The sequence below is a fragment of the Arachis ipaensis genome, chromosome B05 (genome assembly GCF_000816755.2).
Source record: "Arachis ipaensis cultivar K30076 chromosome B05, Araip1.1, whole genome shotgun sequence".
Classification (NCBI taxonomy): Eukaryota; Viridiplantae; Streptophyta; class Magnoliopsida; order Fabales; family Fabaceae; genus Arachis; species Arachis ipaensis.
This window is the reverse complement of record NC_029789.2, coordinates 58,410,483-58,418,961: the sequence shown is the minus strand read 5'-3', so window position 1 is coordinate 58,418,961 and position 8,479 is coordinate 58,410,483. Positions and strand designations below refer to the sequence as shown.

The window sequence follows — 8,479 nt, the reverse complement described above, 5'->3', positions numbered from 1 at the left end:
ACTCCAGGCAGATCAGTCACAAAATAGTCTCAGGTGTCAAATACACCAAGTCACCAACAGCAAGTCAGCAACAATGTGGAAAGCTGGTATCAAGAGTAAGTTTTTTCCATTACTGTAGGAAGCAGAGGCTACAACATAGATGTCCTAAATCATTTGATTAATTTTCGAGTCATGAATCATAAATCATTCCATAGCTCATGATTCAATGAACATTAATAATAATAGTAAAGGACCAAATTAATAATATGACAAACTAAAGAAATTATTTAAACAGTTGCAGATAAATATTTATAAAGGATATAAAAATATTATTTCACAACAAATAAAATTAAAAGACATAAAACTTTGTGGGTTTTGACATATACATGCAACGAGGAATAAAAAAATGATTTGCGTGGTTTAGTACTAGCACTCACCCGTCGAAAGTAAAATGGTAACACCCAACCCAAAACCACTTTCACTTTTCACTAACCTAAGCTAATGGTGGTCCATCAGATTGGACAGGGATCAACCCAATTATAATAATATAAGATTATGATAATATAAATCCTAAAATAATAAATTAAGAATCTTAAATAACAGAAAATGTTGAAATATCAAAGTCACCTATTGAAATTGGGCACATTATAAGAAGCTCCCACATTTTGGAGTTAGATATACTGTTCCCTCTCAAGAGTTTATATCTGATGTACCTCATTTCACTGCAGTGTTTTATCAAATCCTGACAAATAACTTTGCTCACTTCTCCCACTTTGACATGTCCATTCTCTATCAACTCGGCAAACTACAATGTTTGGCATCATGAGAAATATATATCTCAACCACATAATTCACGTCATCTTCTGTTTCTTCAAGCAATCTGGTAAGTGTACATACAGATGATTAGGGCAAAAATATGCTACTCAAGATTCAAAAATCATGTGTTGCAAAAGCTAAAAGCAAAAAATTTATCCCGTGAACATCCCAGTTAAAAATACAAGTACAGTTATAAAACTATGTGCCTCTTACCTTCCACAATGAATAGATATATCTTTTGCTTATCTATCAAGAGAAGAATGAACTGCCTGTTCAGAAATCTTTTCATTCTAAGTGATAAATGGATATCACAAGAAGAACATCTCACGAAACATGATTCTCGAATACTAGATGGATCGAATTAAATTACAGCTATCTTTCTGATTTTAAGAGACAAAGCGACGAATTCCAATTATGATATATGATATATGTATACTCTACTTCACATGTGAATTATTTGGGGGAAAAAACCACAATAATTCTGGACCTAAGGAATGCAGCAGCAATAAAAATTATAATATAGTTTATACAAGCAACAAACCAATACCACGTTGCGAAATTTCAGTTGCAGCAGCAACAATACACGTATATAGCAACAACACCACCACCACATTGATCAACAATAAAAATTAACAACTAAGTGCGAAAAAACAAAAGATTCAGAGGCAATTCGCAGAGAAGAGAGGCGGAACACACCAGTGAAGCAGAGTATAGCGGCGCAGGTAGCGGAACAGAGCAGCAAAGATGACTGGGAGTTGCCACGAGTGAGAATCAGAACAGCAGAAGCAATGCAAAACCACAAGAGAGGCGTCGGAGACGACGACGACAGCAGGAGCAGCGCCGCAGATAGTAATTAGAGGTGAACGATCGGTCTTGTTTGACACTCAGGCTAGGTTTTCTTCATTATTGCTGTACTCGGAGGTTTTCGTATTTTCTATTTTAAGAAAAGAAAAAATAAATAAACTATGGTTCCGTCCAAAATGTTTGGATAATTAATTAATTATAATAATGGGAATTTCTTTGATAAAATTAGGTAAAAATTAAAATAAAAAATTTAACTGAATTTATAAAAAAATATGTCATCATTACATTACTCATAATAATGAGAATTTTATTTTGAGTAAACCACCAAAAATATATTTAAATTATTTTGTTGTTAAAAAAATATTTTTAAATTTTGTTGTTAACAAAAATATTTACAGATTATTTAAAAATATGAAAAAATATATACTTATGAAAGACATTCTAGGTTAATAAAAAAGAAAATTCTCGTAAAATGAATTTTTTATGTAGTTACATTTTAATATTGGCAAGTGAACTATATGCATACTTTTTTATCATTGGAGTAGATCTTTTATTATAATAGGATATTTTTTACACGTTTTAAAATTATTTAAGAATATTTTTATTACTAACAAAATTTAAAAATATTTTTGTTAATATAAAAATAATTCAAATATATTTTTCGTAATTTACTCTTTTATTTTTATCATTGCATTATTCATAATAATGTATCAAAATTTTAAAATCAATATATCATTTTCTACATATCAACAATTAGTTACCGAATTAATTATTACGTATTTATATAAGTGCGAATTCAACGTAACAGTGCAAATTCAATATAAATCATATCGATCACTTAATAAATCTTTTAAATGCCAAATATTAACTTGCCCACTTCACGTTTTTCACTTTCACATAGACCCAACCAGATCCGGGCGGCCGGCCTCCAGGGCGCCCCGCGCCCGGACCCAGGCCAAGGAATCTCTCCTCTTCACAGCCAGCTCACCTGGGGACAGTTGGAGGGGGAAGAAACTTCAAGGAAGGTGAGTTTATCCTCGAGGGGCCCACCTCTGACAGGGTATATATGGGGAGGGTCCTACTCCTACCCCCGAGGTACGTCACCATATCCTTACTCCCTGCTACCTGCATACTTCTTGACTTGGGCGTCAGAGTGTTATTGCAGGTGGCTCCCCCCATATTGAACAAAGAGATCGGGAGATCGTTTGCTCGAGCATCACCCGTACCAGACCCAGATCCAAGCCTACTCCCCTCAACTTCCTGTGGTCGACCCTGACCCGTTCGGAACTCCGAGTTACCGAACATTGGCGCCGTCTCTGGGGACCGGCTGACATGGACTTTATTCTGGCCCTGTGGGGGTAGTCGACAGAGGCGATCCACGCGGGGAGGAAGGCAGGGTAGCCGCTGGGGCTCCCTCTCGCGAGCACACTAGATCCCCCCGCGACAGCCCGAGAGACGACCCTTTGGGGGAACAGGTAGCGATAGCGCCAGAATAATGCAAGAGCTGCGCCACAGAGTACAAAACCTAGAACACGAAGTGGCCGGCCGAGAGCGCCACCAGCTTACTCCGAGCCAAGAGCGTTCTCGGTCTCCTCAACAGAGGGATGGAAGTCTCCGAAGAAGTCGTTTCAAGCGCACTTCGAGCCCCCGGTCAGAGTCTGAAAGCCAGGAAAGTAGGGAAGTGCCCAGGAGACGGAGAGATCCCGTGATTTACTCCAGATCACCGACAAGAAATACTGTAGAGGAAGACCGAGAAGGCAGCAGAGAAAGACCAAGGAGAAGCCAACCACGTCAAGAAGACAACAGAGAGAGGTCAAGGAGAAGCCGACCGCGCAGAGAAGATAGTAGAGAAAGACTGAGGAGAAGGCAACAACTGGGGGTCATGAGAGCAACCCCTTTCCACCATTCGATCCTGGAAGTCCGGTTACCGAAGCACTTCGATAAGCCAACGGACATGAAGTATGATGGGACCCAAGACCCTCAGAAGCACCTAACGGCCTTTGAGGCCAGGATGAACCTAGAAGGGGTGGGCAACGAAGTAAGATATCGCGCTTTCCCTGTGACCTTAGCGGGGCCAACAATTCGTTGGTTCAATGCCCTTCCCCAGGGCTCTGTAGCCACTTTTGCCGACATCAATCGGGCTTTCTTGGCTCAGTTCACCACACGAATCGCTAAAGTGAAGCACCCGATTAATTTGCTGGGGGTAACACAAAGAATCGGCGAGCCGATCCGGAAGTACATGGATAGATTCAACGACGAGTGCTTAGAGATCGACAGCCTAACCGATTAGGTGGCCAGCTTATGCTTGACAAACGGGTAATTGAATGAGAATTTCAGAAAACACCTTACCACCAAGCCTGTTTGGACAATGCAAGAAATTCAAAATGTGGCCAGGGAGTATATCAACGATGAAGAAGTCAGCCAGGTCATGGCGGCCAATAAGCGGCAGCCCGCCTACTCCAATACTCGCCCGCCCGACGGCGGGGAAAGGTTGAAGGAGCTCTCCAAAGACGGAGGATCAACTAAAACCTTTAAGCTAATTCCCCGGGTAGGAAAGTTCACCAACTATACTCCCCTGACAGCTCCGATTGTTGGAGTCTATTAGTAGATCGCCGACAAGGGCATCTTGTCGAAGCCCCGACAACTCAAGGACAAGACGGGAGGAAACAAAAACCTCTATTGCGATTACCACAAGGGCTATGGCCACAAGACTCAAGACTGCTTCGACCTGAAAGATGCTCTGGAACAGGCCATTCGGGAGGGGAAGTTGGCCAATTTCTCCCACCATATAAGGAACCGAGGAGGCGGGATCACGACCAATCCAACGAAGACAAGAGCCGCGCCGTGAGACAAAGGCGAGGGCCCGAGGAGGATAATGAGCGCAGCCTCACTATTGTAAACGTGGTCATCGGTAGAGACGTTCCCCCCAGATCGAAGTCGGCTAGCAAGAAGGACGCCAAGGTCTTAGCTGTGTCCTCTGGCTCCACACCGCCCTCCCAGAGGGCACCATCGATATCATTTAGCCCTGAAGATCAATGGTTTGACGATGTGACGGAGAACCCGCCAATGGAAATCACAGCCAGAGTGGGCACCGGCCTAGTAAAGCGGATCCTAATTGACACGGGAGCTGACTCGAACATCATGTTCCACAATGTATTTGATGCGCTGGGCCTGCGGGATACCGACTTAGGGGGTCACCAGCACGGCGTAGTCGGCCTAGGAGATAACTTCATCAAACCCGATGGAGTAGTTTCCCTCCCGGTCTCCATTGGCGGAGGTCGAGGGAAGAGGTCGCTAATGGCGGAGTTCGTCGTCTTAAGAGACTCCACGGCCTACAACCTCATCTTGGGGAGGAAGACCATCAACGAGTTTGGAGCAGTGATCTACACCAAACTGCTATTAATGAAATTTGTTACTGACGATGGATCAGTGGGGACCATTAGGGGAGATCTGGAAACGGCGGTCGCATGCGACAATTCCAGCCTCTCCCTGAGGAAGAAATCCAAAGAGGCATCCGGTGTCTTCCTCGCCGACTTGGACGCCAGGGTTGACGACAAGCCCCGGCCAGAACCTGAGAGGGACCACGAAAAGTTCAGGGTCGGTGACGAGCGGAAAATTGCCGATTAAGAATTTATAATAGAAATAACGTTGCAAGTACAGTTCTTACCCGACGAAAATTCAGCTTATCAATTTAGAAAGAATTGTCACAAAATTGAGAATAAAATACTGGGAGTAGAATTCCCAGGTCGTCTCCCAACGAGTTGACAAAAGGGTGCAATTTATTGGTTAGGAGTTTTCCGAGAAATTTTAGAGTTGGAGAATGGAAAAATAAATGATTGTAAATTAAAGCAATGAAAATTAACAAGAGGTTTTATGTAATTGAAATAAAAAGCCTTGACCAGAAGAAGATTAATTGGAAGTTCTATCCTTGTTGAATTTTCCCAAGTGTAATAGTAAGAGGTTGTTGTTCTACTTAGTTATCCCTTACCTGATAAAGGAAAGTCAAGTAACTAACAACTCTGAATATCAAGTCCTAATCCTCTCCAAAGGAAGGATTAGAGTTAGAGACTAGAGAGCCAACCAACAACTTCCAATTAAAATTAACACTTGAGTATTCCAACTCAAGGGTCTCCTATTAATCAACTCCCAAATCAAGTTAAGAGTCTACTCCCTTGACATGAATACCACTTTCATAGACATATAAAGGGAATAAAAAGAAGACATAATAAATTAAATAAAATAATAATTGAAAATTAATTAAAGGTAAAAATAGTTCTTTCCATTAATGAATTCCAAAATCAAAGATATCCATATGTAACTCTGAACAGGGTAAATGGGAGATAAAAGAGTAAGGAAATAAGGAAACAAACTAGAATGATAAAGACTTCAACGGAGGTAGTGACTCTTCTCAATGTCCAATCCAAAAGCATGAAACTAGAAATCTATGAATATGAAGAACCCTAGAAGAAGGAGTATTCTCTCTAAGATTCAAAACTAAAATTAAAAACTAAGTGAATGAGAATGTGTGTTGAGTCTCTGCTTGTCCTCTGGCTCTAGTCTGTGTTTCTGGGCCGAAAACTGGGTCCAAACTCAGCCCAAAATTGCCCGCAGTGTCTTCTGCAATTTCTGCACGTGACGCACGTCACGCGTACGCGTCAGTCACGCATACGCGTTGATGGTCTTCTTCACGTGTCACGCGTACGCGTCAAGTACGCACGCGCGTCGCTGTGGAATGCGCCAAGTCGTGCGCGCATGCGTTAGTCATGCATACGCGTCGATCCTCGCTGGTTAGCTCCTTAGTTTCTTATGTTCCTTCCATTTCTGCAAGCTTCCTTTCCATCCTCTAAGCCATTCCTGCCCTATAAATTCTGAAAACACTTAACACACAGATCACGGCATCGAATAGTATAAAGGGGAATTAAAGATTGGTAATTTAAAGGCTTAGGAAGCAAGTTTTCAATCATATAACAAAATTGGGAAGGAATTGTAAAATCATGCAAATTGTATGAATAAGTATGCAAAGAGCTGATTAAAACCACTCAATTTAGCATAAGATAAACCATAAAATAGTGGTTTATCATTCGACGACTCAGATGAAAAGTTCACCTTTGTAAACAGAAACCTGCCTCATGACTTGAAAGAACCCCTGATGGAAATGATCAGAGCTAATGGTGACCTGTTTGCCTGGACTCCGGCCGACATGCCGGGTATAGACCTCCAATTCATGTCACACCAACTAGCCGTGAGACCAGAGGCAAAGCCGGTGGCCCAAAGGAGGAGGAAAATATTCCAAGAAAGGGGCGGAAGAGGTGGCCAGGCAAATGGCTAGCCTACTAAAAGTAGGCTTCATCCGGGAACTCGACTACTCGACTTGGCTGTCGAATGTAGTCTTGGTTAAAAAGCCCAGTGGAAAATGGAGAATATGTGTGGATTATTCTGATCTTAACAAAGCATGTCCCAAGGATTCTTTTCCCCTTCCCAACATTGATGCTCTTGTTGACGCAGCGGCGAGTTACCGGTATCTGAGTTTCATGGATGCTTATTCTGGGTACAACCAGATACCGATGCACCGACCAGATGAAGAGAAAAGGGCATTTATAATGCCAGGAGGGACATACTGCTACAAGGTGATGCCGTTTGGGTTGAAGAACACAGGGGCTACGTACCAAAGGCTGATGAACAAGATATTCAAAAATCTCATTGGCAAGATGATGGAGGTGTACGTCGACGACATCCTGGTCAAGACCGCCAAAGTTGAGGACCTCATCGGCGACCTGGAGAACGTCTTCGCCTCTCTTCGGCGACAAGCATGAGGCTAAATCCGCTCAAGTGTGCCTTCGCTGTTGAAGCCGGGAAATTCTTGGGGTTTATGATACCCCAAAGAGGAGTGGAGGTCAATCCGGAAAAGTGCGAAGTAATCCTACAAATGAAGATCCCGGGATGTGTGAAAGATGTCCAGAGGCTGGCGGGCAGACTCACCGCGCTATCCCGTTTCCTCGATGCATCAGCGGCCAAAGCTCTGCCCTTTTTCAACCTGATGAAAAAGAGGATAGCGTTCGAATGGACCCTGGCATGTGAGGAGGCTTTCAGGCACTTTGATAAACCCCAATTTTATGGTTTATCTTGTGCTTAATTTGGGGGATTTTATAAACTTTTCTCACATTTATTCAATGAAATATCATGGTTTTATAATTCTCCCTAGATTTGTGCTTAAGTGTGAAAACATGCTTTTTAGGCCATAAAATAGCTAAATTTAACTCATTTTAATTCCATTCGATGCCTTGATATATTTGTTGAGTGATTTTAGGATCATAAGGCAAGTATTCGATGGAAGAAGTGAGGAGAAACGCATGCAAAGTGAGAGAACTCATGAAGAAATTAAGGAACCGTAAAGCTGTCAAGCCTAACCTCTTCACACTCAATCGACCATAACTTGAGCTACAGAGGTCCAAATGAGGCGGTTCTAGTTGCGTTGGAAAGCTAACATCTGGAGGTTCAAAATGATATAAAATTTTCAATAGTTTCCTGATGTATAGGGGCGCACATGCACACTATATGCATGCGCGCCGATGGAGCACGTGGTTCACTAAAGTGAAATCGTGGCCAGCGATTTGCAGCTCATTTTGGGCCCAATCCAACTTATTTCTAATGCTATTTCATGAAGAATTCAAGCTTGGGTAAGGGGGGAGCAATTGTTTGAAGTGTTAGCATCATGTAGTTTAGTTTCTAGAGAGAGAAGCTTCCTCTTCTCTCTAGAATTAGGGTTCTTAGGTTAATCTCTCTTAGATTTAGCTTTGATTTCATGTTTTCATCTTGTTTCTTTTATGAATTCTTGTTTCTACACTTTCATTCTCTTAGTTTTCATGTTAATTTCCCCTTT

At 42.0% G+C, this 8,479-nt stretch overlaps 1 protein-coding gene across 2 annotated transcripts in view; it reads right to left on the bottom strand.

Moving 5' to 3' along the window:
* LOC107643652 (pentatricopeptide repeat-containing protein At3g54980, mitochondrial) overlaps positions 1-1,744 on the bottom strand; it is a 5,184-nt gene extending 3,440 nt beyond the window's left edge. Inside the window, exons 1-2 of one of the 2 annotated variants that reach the window (XM_016347357.2) lie at positions 1,492-1,744; positions 607-859 (exon numbers count right to left, since the gene is read on the bottom strand). The gene's annotated coding sequence lies outside the window, so the exon portion shown is untranslated. The remainder of the gene's footprint in view (positions 1-606; positions 860-1,491) is intronic. The other variant, XM_016347358.2, reaches the window with a different exon arrangement.